Source organism: Etheostoma cragini, chromosome 17 (genome assembly GCF_013103735.1).
Source record: "Etheostoma cragini isolate CJK2018 chromosome 17, CSU_Ecrag_1.0, whole genome shotgun sequence".
NCBI classification, from domain to species: domain Eukaryota; kingdom Metazoa; phylum Chordata; class Actinopteri; order Perciformes; family Percidae; genus Etheostoma; species Etheostoma cragini.
The window spans coordinates 24,195,423-24,209,945 of NC_048423.1; positions in this window are offsets into that span (position 1 = coordinate 24,195,423).

Here is a 14,523-nt window from a genome sequence, read left to right on the forward strand (position 1 = left end):
ATGAAATAGGAAGAAGAAAAAGAAAATACAAATGGCTTCAACAAGGAAAGTTTTACATTTTTCTGACAATGTTGCTGAGTTTAATGTATTTTGACAAAAATATCTTGCGTCTGAATAAGACATCTGTCTGTTACTGACACTAATGTGGACAGGATCGGCAAAATAAATACTACATTTACAGAGTTTGGTCTTAAGCACATCCAATGGTAATTAGGTAGGCTATTTAAATATAAATCAATGACCAAAGGACTTACCCTGGAAGAGTTATTTTCGTATTGTACAGTGGAGCCTGCACCGGAACAGACTCCACAGTGGAGGTCTGCAGCCAGACACTCTTGAACCCCCCTGTCTCCTTGTCCCTATGTGTCGTGTGAGGGTAATACTAACTGGCCAGAGTGAGTGTAGGTACTTCCCAATCCTTGTGCAGTGTCAAGCTCAACTCACCCAAGTCACATGGTCTCACGGTCGGGAAAAATCCTCGGCCGTCGACAGCGAGCAGGTCTCTCTGTGTCGTCTTTCTCTGGGCAACCCCAGCATTTCCACATGTTCAACAGGTTGTTTCTAAAAGCTCCAGCCAGCAAAGGTCCTGCAAGAAAAACAAGCCCACACAGTACCAAGGCTACATATATGTCAAGTAATTAATTAAACCAAATATACTCCTTCCAAAGGGTCGGGTAACAAGAATTAGGAATAGAATAGTGGTAGTTTGTAATGATGACAGATTTTCTGACAGTAAAAAATAGGGTCAATAACACCAACGAGGCAGTTTTTTGTTCTCGTTCGCACACACACACACACACACACACACACACACACACACACACACACACACACACACACACACACAAAAAACATGCCTGGTCTCAGCAATGGGATCTTGCTGCAGCTGTAATCCAATTACAAGAGCATAAGCGATTTGTTAGCCACGGCCCATAATGCAGCAGTTTCCCAATAAGCTGAGCCTGTTATAACTGCAGTGAGCCGGGGCATGTACCATATGTGACATGTTTGGGGAATACATGGATGTGTGTAATTTACAGTCTGCTGCTTCTGGGTCATATTCTCAGCCAGAGTCAGTGCTCTGGTAACATCCAGTTAATCAGTATTGTATTTGTATACAGTTTAGTGTAACATTAGTGTATGTTCCATTAAATCAACAAGGAATACTATGGAAAGTCATACATTTAGATAGTACAAGGAATAGGAAATCCAGTTCATTTTATTTTTTATAAAGGAGCTCAGCATAAATTCTCTCTCTTCTAATACAGCGTTTACTTTTATGTTAACCAATCAGAAGTGGCCTTAAATTTCACGAGCCAATCACAGAATGACATCCCTGTTTTAAACCTGTCTCTTTTTGCTGCTCAGCTGTCATTTCAGGCAAAGAGCTCAGACCTCGCTCCTCCGGTCGTCCTCTTGCTCGGCTCCTGGTTCCTCCTCCTGCAAGACTCCTCGGTTCGGTATTCAGGTTCCTCACACCACCGTCAGTGTCTAGACTCCATCGGGGGATCAGCTTCTGGCTTTCTAACCCCCTAAATATCTGTTTACCTATCTGAGAACATCTAAATATTAAAGTTCTGAGAAATAAACTGTTTAAAAATACAAAATTAACAAACAGTTCTTATTTTACAGCAGCCGCTGTGATGCTTTGCTGTGTTATGTATTTGATGTTATCCTGTATTCCATGCAGTCGGACCATCTCCTCCTCCCGCGCTCCCGTAGTGGACACTGTCATGGGGAGACAGTGTTGGTTGACCCTCCTGGTGTCTTCGGGTCAAATTTCACCCCTTTCCAAAAACTTTCTACGTCAGAAATTTGGGTTTCTTTCAAAAAAACTTGTCCAAAAAAGTAACTTGGATGGTTCCCAACGACGCTCCTCCCAAGTTAAATAAACAATCAGTTCACTACTTTCATTGAATTTGGGTGTTTTTAGTCAATTTGATAGCATTTGGAGAAAAAACAATTGGTAAAAGAACTTTAAAAACAAGTGTAAAAAAAAGAGAAAAATTTCAATAAAAGTGACTAAAATCGGAACAAATGTCAAATAAAGTGACAAAAAGGTGAAAAGATGTTAAAAATGGATTTCAGTGGAAAGACAACTGTGAAGGCCCAGCCATTTGCGGATGTAGTTGTTGGCTTTTGTGTCCATCTTCAGACCTGTTGTTGTGATGATGTCACAGAACTTTAGGGGCCAGCCGTTGGTAAAAGGTAAACTGGTGACACCAGACCTTGAATTTCCCAGGTAGAGCGTTTGCAAAATATGACCAAACTACAAGATCTGATTGGCTATGCTTGGCTGCCTGGATTTACTCCTACATCATGGCCGTGTCCTCGAAGCAGTCTGGACACCCTGGGACTCCTGTCTTCTGACAGCTGGTGTCGATGTAGTTATTTGCCAGAAGGTAGTTGGCCATGCGGGGGGTTCGGAGCCTTGTCCAAGAGCACCTTGGCAGTGCCCAGGAGGTGAACTGGCATCTCTCCAGCTACCAGTCCACACTCCAACTTTGGTCCAGGTGCTGATGCAGTTCTCACTCTCTTTACAACCCGATTGACCTGAGACCATTTGGGGGGAGTGATGTCAAACTGCGAGGGAGGCTCGGATGGTTGAGGTACGTTCCCTTGTTATCCACGAGCTGGTCTTTGACAGTGATGGGAATAACCGCGTTATAAAGAGCGGCGTTACATTTTTTTCAGTAATGAGTAATCTAATTACTCAGTATTCTGATTATTGATACTTTTAGTATTTGTTCCAGTTCAGTTAACTGGTTTGCCAGTAAATGACCGACATTGATTCTGCTTGTGACATATCAGACCTCGCGGGGCGGCTGTGGATCAGTGCTAGAGCGGTCGCCTGTTGCCAATCAGAAGGCTGGTAGTTTGATCCCTGTGAGTCCGGACTTTGGGATTTGCCCACTGAACCCAGAGTTGACCCCATGCTGCGCATTGGGAGTGTAAATGTGTGTGTGAGTGTGTATCTGATGAGCAGGTGGCACCTTCTACGGCAGCCTCGGCCACAGTGTGTGAATGTGTGTGTGAATAGTGAATGCTTCCTGTACTATATTAAAGCTCTTTGAGTAGTAGACCAGAAAAGCATTATATAAATACACTCCATTTACTTCATACGAACGTTACTTCAGAACTCTATTATGATGGACTGTGGAAATCAAAAGTGACCCTTGAAAGGAACTCTAAAAGCACTGTTGTAGACATCTATGACTAGTAAGAATGTCATTATTGAATATATATGTATAGATTTTGAAGTACAATTTTGTTTTTGATACAAAAAACTACTGTCTTGAAAATTCCAACCTTAGAAACATGCATAGGTAATAATTCTGGCGCTCATTTAGAGCCTTAGCCTCATGCTTCATATTTGGACCTTTTACTCTACCCTGGTTGTGTTGTTGGATTAATTATGTTTTAACTTGAGTATCTCTTTTTGCTGCCACATAACCTCATTGCCCCATGGATATCCCCATTTGATTTCTGCCCTGATAATGATTATGTTGGATATGATTTTGCCTGGTCGCATGAACGTGCACATTCCTGGACTGGAAACCCAGAGTCAAATGAGCCAGATTGTGACACTAGTTATCCAAAACCATCAATCTCTGGCTCAGTGAAGCCGGATAACTGAGCTGAAGATTTTTGTTTATGTCATGGTATTGCATGGTATTAACTGTTTCAGAGAGGGACACGTCTGTGTTCATGGAGCTTATGGCAAAACAAGCTTAATGGAAAATTATTTCAATGTATCCTTCAAATTACATTTGATTGTATCTGTTTGAAGCAACGTATGGAAGTCTTGGGGACTGCTGTCCATACGGGATCAGCGGTCAAGGGTGGTGGAGAGCAGGGTGGGGGTTGATGAAGAAATAGTTGGTGGAAGGTTGGCTGACGGTGCAAGACACTCACAAAGACACACCTTTGTTTCCTTATGTGACTATTGCTGCACCTGATGCATGGTTCAGAACCATATGCTGCAACACAGAAATGGCAAGTAATAATGCTTGCACCTCATAAGTGATAAGATTGGGGGGGGGGGGGGTTGAAATACCTAACTACAACAAATGCAGAAATTTACATAATATATAGAGTTAAGTGTCAAGTTGTCAGACCACACTGTAGCCTACATACACTATACAAAAAAGTGGAATTGAATGCACTTTTTAGATACTCAAAAGGCTCAAGACACAAGAAGTGCTGACAAATGTCATTTTATCAGCCCATCTCAATCATCAGCCACTTTTTCCACAGCTTATTATATTTAACAGACTGAGTGCTAGAGATCATCTAACAGGATCAGATGTGGCCTGTCCAAAACCCACCAGAAGGGGATTTATCAAAGTATTCATCAAGCCCTGTGCGTCGATGGGTTCATTACCACCAAATTAGTGCTAGGAGTCATGGAGAAGCCTTGAAATGATGTGGAAAGACAGCAGTGATGAGATTAATGATAAATACATCACCCATGTGCTAACATAGTGCCAGGGTGATGGATTGTGTTGGCATTAGCTACATGCTAGCATGTAACATGCTAAGATGATCGATGCTTCGATAGCAACATTAGCAAAAAATGACTTATTTTTCTTTAGAAGTGAAACATAAAGCCTTTTGTCTGTTAAGACATGTTTGGTAAAACACATGGTAGTTTTTATTGTCAAATTAAAAAGGATTAATCCCAATAAGAGGTGTCAAGCAGCATTTAACCCTTTAGCTGTGCAGCTGTGTATGGAGAAAATGGAGGGTAAAAGTGGGAACAAAGCTAGATTTCACAGTCCAAAGGGTTTCACTGCCGTGGCGCTTCATTGCTGTCAATTGTAGGATGGGGGGAGAAAAATGAAACGATAACAAAGGCGCTCTGCCTCACATAGTGAGAGAAGCTGCCCCAGGCCTCGTTCATCTGCCACCAAGACGGATCTAGAGAAAGCAAGGAGAGGGAGGGGGAGAACGCCAACAGAGACAGAGGATGTATACGGATGCAGATGAAGGGAATTGTTGAAAAGAAAATATCTTTCATGGCTGTATTATGCCGCTATTTTACCTATATCACAGGAAAAGCATGACAAGTCTAAGGAGGAGTTTAGGAGAAGTTTTGAAGCCGGTAACAGATGCTTTAGACGTAAGTGGTAAAGTTTAGCGTTGCTGCAAATAGTGTGCACGGTAATTAGAGTTGAGGTCTAGTGAAATCACAGGAGCAGCAGGAGGGTGATAGCCTCTCTGCCCTCATCACTTCTATCTCCCAGCCAGCGCTGACATACCTCACCACACAGGCACACAGGCGAGAAATTAAGAGCAGGGTGATGCTGATAGCTCTTGCTAATGTTAAAGGCCAAGAGGTTACGGACAACACACGCACATGCCCTGTGCACATACTACTACTAGTAGTAGTATAATGCAGTGCATATGGATTTAAGAGCTCTTTTAGGAGATTCTTTCTTCATAAATCTCAATGTGTCACCCATGAAAGCTGCAGACAAAATGACCAACTGGTTACCAGTTACAGCACTTATGGCTTGCGCAGGAAGATGCGGAGTGGAAGCGTGGGCCTGTTAGCAAAAGAGGGTGTCATCAGCGTAATGGCCGGTCGTTGTGACACTGTCTCCGGCCCATTGGCTTCTGTGGTCAGATTCAATTTCAGCCAAAGACCGTGGGCTGCTCTGCCATTAGCTGACAGCTACATCTCGCTGCAGACTTTGGGGGTCTGGCCAAATTTTAAGGCCAATTGACTTTTAATATGAATCACGCTGGGATGCCAAGGACTCATCCCATTGCTGGAAATTAACACCCTGGAGCACACACACACTTTTACAAATGGCCATGTGATGCACATAGACACACGCATACTGACACAAACAGTTATTAATGGCTTGACTGAGTACTGTGATTGTTTTCCTTGCAACTAGACAGCCATCATGCAGTGCTGCCTATGACACTTACAGTAAAGTCAGGCCTTTCCATTTAAGGCTGTCTGCCCTGTACACTGCATGGCTCTAGCCTCTGGCTTCACCCTCCTGCTCTTTTGTTTTTAATGGCCTCTCTTGTCGGAATTATGAACCTTTTGATTTCCTCCCTTCATCTCGCAAGCCAGTTCTTGTTCTCTCATCTCGCTAACGCACAAACACAGCTGTAGTACAGCCATAAAAGAAGCAAAAAAAAAACAGGATCAACAGAGATAGATTCTACCAAACTTGAAAAACCTCAGCATGTCTCTAACAGTTGCATGACCGGGGTTCAGAAAGCAGGTTTAGAGAGATTAAGAACTGGCTTGTGAGATGAAGGGATGGAATCAAAAGGTTAATAATTCTGACAAGGAGGCATTGGAAGAGTCCTTTCCCAATTCCAAAATTTGTTCCTCCTCAACCTCCCTACTCCCCGATCCTCCGGCTTGTGACCCAGGAATCCTTTTAAGCGCGTCATCTTGAAGGGCATCCCAATTACTCAAATGCACATTAAGGAGCGATAAGGCTCCCCAGAGGAGCTATAATCGAGGATACACCAACGTATCCTCTGCGGAAGTCTTTTCACCCATTGCATGTAAACAAAGAGGCGTGACAGAACGAGAGAGAGATTACATAGTTATATCTGCGGGCGTTGGATCGGCATATAAATTAACATTCTGATTAATAGCAGCTGGGTGACATAACACATAATTGTTGAGGAAAATATTATTAATGTGAACATAGCAGAGCTGCTGTCAGACAGACAGCTTCATTTGTGAGTGTATCCCCAGAGATACACTCGAGAAACAGCAGCTTGAATCAATGGATTTCAAGGGTCTAGTGGTTGATTCCTCTGTCAAGTTTAGGACTACAGTTCGTTTTGCTGCTTAAATGTCTGACGATAGCTGCAGTGACATCTCTGATTACTAAATAAATCATTACTCAATCTTAATGCAACACATCAATTAAAAAGCAAATTGGGGGAGTGTAGAGGGGCGGTGAAATGCCCATGTCGGTCTTTAAAGGTCCCGTGACGTGGTGCTCTTTGGATGCTTTTATATAGACCTTAGTGGTCCCTTATACTGTATCTGAAGTTTCTTTTATGTAGACCGTAGAGGTCCCTAATAATGTATCTGAAGGCTCATTCCCAAAACTCAGCCTTGGTGCAGAATTCCAGCCACTAGAGTCAGTCCTACAAAGAGCTTTGTCATTTCTGAGTCTGTAGCTATTGAGCAGAGAGGGGGGGGGGCAAGGTGAAGGCTTGGGGGGGGGGGGGGCCTTGACCAACTGCCACTTTGCTCATTTGAAAGCAATGATGTTGCTCTCTCATGAGGGGGGGGGTTACTTCAGGTGGGTGGAGGGTGGATTTTTTAAGTCTACATGCGGATTTGGATAAATAGTGGATACACGCATTAACAGTAGACAGTTTGTACACTGTCTATATGTGTGTCTGTGTGTGTGTGTGTTGGTTGAATACAAAAATTGTAATCCGTGTACATTCTTGAATTGAAACAGCCATTTTCTTCACGAGTTCCTGATAAATTAAATTCAGAAAGTGTCTTGTCTCCTCGTCCGTCCACTTCCATATCTGTCATTGTTGTCCCCCCCCCCCACTATGTGTACAGACAGAGAGGATGTACTAGGAAAACTTCTTTATTTTGTGGCCGGTTGCAACCATAAAATGACCTAAAACTTAATCGCAATTCATAATTTATTCAGAAAATAAGGTTTCCATCACATAAGGCGTGTATTGATCTAGATCAAATCCGATGAGGCCAAACGTATTTCTTTAGAGTCGATATTCATGAAATTCAGTTTCCAGAAGGCAATTTTCATTTGACATCACTTAACCCTCATGTTGTCCTCATGTTGTCCTCATGTTGTCCTATATCAATGTTCTTTTTAATTCCCCAAAATAACATGATTGATTCCACACAACGCTCTTTACCAAGTACAAATCTCTACTTTCATTCATTTTGTGGCATCTTATTCAATTTTATAGCATTTCAAAACAAATGGAAGTGTTTTTGAAATAGCGTTGAGTAAAAGTTGACATATTCCAGTCTGTGATTATCATCAACATCACTTCCTTTAATTTTAGTCTCAATAATTCCTAATTTCTGCTTTTATAACTAGGTATAATTTCCTATGAATAAGGTTTATTGACCATGATTTCCAAAAATAACTGTAAAACTAAAGTTAATAAGTTAGTGTTATGTACGGTTGAAAACGTCAAGGGACAAATATTGAACAAAAAGCGTCAAAAGTGTTGAAAAAAGGGACAACAATGTAAGAAAAAGTTAAAAACCTCGATAATAAGCATCAACAAAAAGGGTTAATTCAGATAAAAACGTGTGGATGGAAACACAGTTTGTCGGATTAGTTCAATGTAGCCATACATTCTTGCCCTAACTTCGATCACTCATGTATAGTAAATTTGTGCAATAACAGACACATTAGTGCCTAATTAATGTCAATTTATTAACTCATCCCTGACAGTGTCCCCATCCCATGTGTGTTACTGACTGAACTACATATCTCGCGTGTCCTCCGTGTGTGGCCTTCTCCCGATTTCTTCCCATTCCCACGTTACTGTTGAGAGGCCCGGCTGCACGGGACTGGTCCGGGACCCCCGGCCAACAACGCTTTATCCCAGCTCGTAAAGCGGAGTGACAGCGGAGATATGTTTGGACGGGAATGAGGCCGACCACATGGCCTGAGGTCTACGTGTTGACAAAGCGGTTGGCTCATTTTAACTTGGAGCCTTTGTGACACCAGCAATGAAAAAGCATCCTTTGTGTGTGTTGAAAGAAGTTTGAGCTAAATGCTGAAGGACTTAATTGACTGTAATTATGCTGTGTTGTTGATGACTTGTTAGACATGTGTGAAGAGGTGTAAATGGACCATTAATTGAGCTGGGACCAACAGTAGGTGATTATGACATCCCCATTGACATAAAGAAAAACAAGTTTTCAAAAAATGAAGTAGGAACACTGAGCCGAGATGAATTTACAAAACCACGCTGACACCTACAAGGAAACACTGAAAAGACTTCCCCCATTCGTCCAACTTTCTCAGAACCCCGAGCTTTTCCTTTGCGTGCGCCGTTACAAATGCTTTTTTTTCCGACCTCTCTCGGCTATTAAGCGCTAAGCTGAACCATCAATGCCAAACTCCTGCACCTGTCGGAGGGACACAAGATCGGATAAACTTTCCCTGCCTGCAGCGACTCGAGCTCTCCGGAAGCACGGATCGCTGGAGCTATTGTAATGTGACAGTATCTGCATGGTATGCACAAAGGGTTAACACCAGGCTAGGTGTCAGATCAGGTTTAAGTCCAAATGTCAACTACTGAAGCGTCCAAGTGCTTGTGAACAAAACACCAAAACAAAGATGAGATGTATAACTACAGTTTTATAACTTTATCTTTTTAGGAGTGACATTGTACGACCTGTCCAGGGACAGCAGATGTAAAATAGCCTTTTGGTTCATTCTGGCACATTTGACATTTTATATGTATTGCTAATGTGCATTGTCCCACACATAAAGTTACAAAGATTAGGCTACCGTGTACGGTTTAGACTTCATGCAGGAAACAGAAAGCGTTTGTCTTTAGTTATGGTGTATGGCTACCTGGCTCCAGTCTCTCTCCCTCTGTGTGTTTCTAACAAAACGGTAGATTTTAAACCTGCTTTTACAAAGTGTCAGTCATTATTCTGCTCATTTTCAGGTTCACAATTGTATTTCGAGGTTGTGGCAAAATAGGTTTACATGGTTTAATGTAAACCATGATTAATTAAATAGAACATTGCTGCAGATCCTGTTTTCACCCTGTGTACTTAGGTCTTGGTTTTAGCTCCAGAGTGAGACATCTCACTAGTTTTAGCTCCAGAGTGAGACATCTCGCTAGTTTTAGCTCCAGAGTGAGACATCTCGCTAGTTTTAGCTCCAGAGTGAGACATCTTGCTAGTTTTAGCTCCAGAGTGAGACATCTTGCTAGTTTTAGCTCCAGAGTGAGACATCTCGCTAGTTTTAGCTCCAGAGTGAGACATCTCGCTAGTTTTAGCTCCAGAGTGAGACATCTCGCTAGTTTTAGCTCCAGAGTGAGACATCTCGCTAGTTTTAGCTCCAGAGTGAGACATCTCGCTAGTTTTAGCTCCAGAGTGAGACATCTCGCTAGTTTTAGCTCCAGAGTGAGACATCTCGCTAGTTTTAGCTCCAGAGTGAGACATCTCGCTAGTTGTAGCTCCAGAGTGAGACATCTCACGTTGCTGTGTCCAGTTCTTTCACTGTCTATGCTTCCAGGCCAAACACCTGCCAACAATTTGGATCCTACCTTCCTTTATTTATATATATATATATATATATCTATATGTATATTGCCCCGGGTAAATGCATAGCGACACCCAGTGAACACACAGGAAACAACTCCTAATGTCTGAATGCTCAAAACAACACACAACACAACACAACACATTTGGCTCCCACAGTCAGGGAATGACTGGGATTTATGAAAAATGTAGATACTTGGCCATATGTCATTATGCTATCCATATGCTTATAATGATAGCTTATTATAAGTACGTTAACGTACTGTGACGTGTGCTGTGTTGTAAAGAATTACAAAAAATTGAGTGTTAATAACTATACTTATGTAACACATTATATATGTGCTTATAATGTATTATAGACATGGACATAGAAACTGTTACCAAAATACTTAACTCAGTCTTGAGTTACAATGAGAAGATATTCACTACTGCTTACAGTGTTCTGGTATCATGGCTAGCTATAAGGTCACCTGACCTTGGTAATTATTTCCTAAAAAAACCCTCTCTCCCTGCATCTGAATGACGTAAAAACTCCATGAAACTGACAGCTGTCAATAAGTCAATAACTCATCAATAATATCAATAAGTCATCTATCTCTGAGGGAGAACTGGCCATGCCACGTTGCCTCAGCGTGGGAACCTTTTCCTTTTTAATTTTTTATTTCAGCATCTATTTGTTAACAGGTTAGAGCAGCGCCCCCCCCCCCCCCCCCCCCCCCCCCCCCCCCCCCCCCACACACACACACACACACACACACACACACACACACACACACACACAATCTCAAAGGCTGTCTCCCAGCATAACTAATTGGAACATTTCATGGTGGTGACCACGAGTGCCATGTGTGTCTGTCTGAGCATTATCGCTGTTATGATAATAATGAGAACAAATGAGAGCCATCCATTTCCTTTCTGGCAGCTGATTGGTCCTGATGGCCAATTTGCGCTGGGTAATCCATCTTCCAGCCCCTCCCCCCATCAAGTGAATGCCGACCCGCTGGGAGATCATCAGCCAATGAATCTGCACTACCGAAGGGAGGGGTAAGGGCATGGAACATAATTACTGAAAACAACTTAACATAGCACTGAAATAAGCTCATTATAGCATCATCAATGCTATTTCTACTACTAGTACTACAACTACCTTTAACTGCTACTTACTACAACGACTGTCACAACAACTGCTACTACTATGACTGCTGTTACTGCTACACCTAGCAATATAATGACCACTGTTAAAGTGGCCCTATTATACTTTCATGTATATATGTATGTATATATGTTTCTTTCTTGTATTATACTTTTTAGTTTCAATATGTTTTGTATTCTTGACATGGACAGCCCGTGATAGGTAGGACGCAGAGATGACCTGTGATAGACACTAAGCGAGCCACGGGACAATAAAACCTGGCAGTCCCCATGACCCCAAGCGTGATGGCGCTGTCAGACCCATTCAGGGAACCTAGGAGCATCGGAGGAGCTGGGATTCTGGTCGTTGCTTTGGATGAAGTATAGTTACTTTATGCATGCGGAGAAAAACATCTGGATCGGGGGGGGGGGAGGATAGACCAGGTGTAATTGAAAGAGAAGAAGGAGCCTGTAGCAGAGCCCCTTAGGGACCTGGTGCTGCTGTGCTGGCTGACACAGGGATGAAATCGGGCATCAAGAAGGCAAAGCAGAGATATCAGGAAAGGCTGGAAAATGGCATTAAGGATGCAAACCTCCTTAATGACTCCCCCTCATCCTCCACTATCTATGTTAAGTACTAGCATGTGAAGTATAAAGTGACTACAAATGCGTTGGGTTTGCAACCCTATGTATTTCCTTTTTTTTAGATTATTTTTTGGGCATTCCACCTTAAAAGGATAGGACAGCTAGATATAAAAAGGTAAAGAGAGTGGAAAGACAGGGAATTGTCACAGGTCAGACTCCAACCCTGGACCTTCTGCATTGAGGGATAAACCTCTCTGTATGTGCTCGTGCTCCAGCCATGTGCAGCGCTGTGTTGTAGAAGCTATGATAAACTTAAAGTACCACTGATACTACTATGAATGTAGTACTCTTTTCTTTTGAACGGGTGTGATTTAGCAGTGTGATGGATGTGCGGATCTTCTCCACAGCCCAGTCAGTCTTCAGTCAGGCCAGACCAACACGTCCATAACATGGCCACCAGGGGGCCTCCTACAAGATTTCACCTTAGCACACTTACAGTTGTCTCTGTTTGTGTGTGTGTGTGTGTGTGTGTGTGTTGGACAGCAGTGAGGGCGCTTAATTAGTGTGAGTGTGTGAAGCACAACAGCAAAGAAAGGTATGTAAGTTAGGTAAGTTCTGGAATCTATAACAAAACCATGTAAATATTCCTCAATACTACTACTACTACTGCAATACTAAGATAAGAAACGGAGTAAATAGAGTAAATGAGCAGTATGGGGTAACAGGACACTGCAAAAAAAAAATCTATGTCACAACTGTTACTACAAATTTCAAAACATTCAAGCTGAACCCAATAAATGGATACATAGAAATCACAGACTAGTCCTTTATTATCTGGATCGATGAGGAGCTAAATGAGAGAAGTCTGTGTTCTAAGATAAGGAGATAAGTAACTATACCAAATTGGAGGAGAATAGCAAAGTGAAATTCCTTTTTTTTTTTTACGAGATATTGAAGACGTGATCCAGGTGTGTGGAAGTGTCTATGCCGAAAATGCAGACTGATGTCATGACGTGGCGTGTGTATGCCAATGCATATGCCATAATTGGCGTGTTATCAAGACACATTTCACTTTTCTAGCGTGTTCATCAAAGCCGTTTGGCCTCCATTGAGTTATATTACCTTGTGATGGCGTGTGAATGTACGCTGTAGCGAGTAGTATGGAAGAGTGGAAAGTTACGTAAGGAGGTTGGTCAAGGGGTGGGTGTGTGTGTGTGTGTGTGTGTGTGTGTGTGTGTGTGTGTGAGGGGGGGTAAAACAATAGACTTGCACCCCGGAAGACCGGGGATCTTGTGTCACATCTCCTTTGTGTCCTGAGTGTCACGTTTCCTAAAGTCAACCATTGCTTTCTTCTTTTACTAAAGCCAATCCCGTTTTTCTTCTCCTAAACTCAACATGTCCTCCTTTTCCTAAACGCAACACGTTCTTCTTCTCCTAAACTCAACATGTTCTTGTTCTCCTAAACTCAACATGTCCTCCTTTTCCTAAACGCAACACGTTCTTCTTCTCCTAAACTCAACACGTTCTTCTTCTCCTAAACTCAACATGTTCTTCTTCTACTAAACTCAACACGTTCTTCTTCTCCTAAACTCAACACGTTCTTCTTCTCCTAAACTCAACATGTTCTTCTTCTCCTAAACTCAACACGTTCTTCTTCTCCTAAACTCAACATGTTCTTCTTCTCCTAAACTCAACACATTCTTCGTCTCCTAAACTCAACATGTTCTTCGTCTCCTAAACTCACATGTTCTTCTTTTCTTAAACTCAACATGTTCTTCTTCTCCTAAACTCAACATGTTCTTCTTTTCCTAAACTCAACATGTTCTTCTTTTCTTAAACTCAACATGTTCTTCTTTTCTTAAACTCAACATGTTCTTCTTTTCCTAAACTCAACATGTTCTTCTTCTCCTAAACTCAACATGTTCTTCTTTTCCTAATCTCAACACGTTCTTCTTTTCCTAAACTCAACATGTTCTTCTTTTCCTAAACTCAACATGTTCTTCTTTTCCTAGACTCAACATGTTCTTCTTTTTCTAAACTCAACATGTCCTCCTTCTCCTAAACTCAACATGTTGTTGTTCTTCTAAACTCAACATGTTGTTCTGTTCCTAAACTCAACGTGTTCTTCTGTTCCTAAACTCAACATGTTGTTCTTCTCCTAAACTCAACATTTTCTTCTTTTGCTAAACTTAACTGTAGCTTTCTTCTTGCGATGACACCTTCTTCTCGCAATAACACTTTGAAAAACTCTGACATAATTCAGGACTGAATGTCTCAAGCCAGATTATGGAATTTACAAATTTATAGTTACGTTACAGCAGCCAAGTGTACAGTGTAGGCTAGAATAATAGATCCAAAGGGCAGGATTTTCTGAACAAAACCAACCTTTCATTAAGCAGCACTGGAGGTAAAGTCATTGGATTAAGAAATGTATAATGCTAGTCGGGTGATTGTTATCCAACAATTGGTCGCAAAAACCACCGCTCTGTTTCTGTCAACTGCAACTCCACCAAGCGTTTCCATCTTTTCCCCTC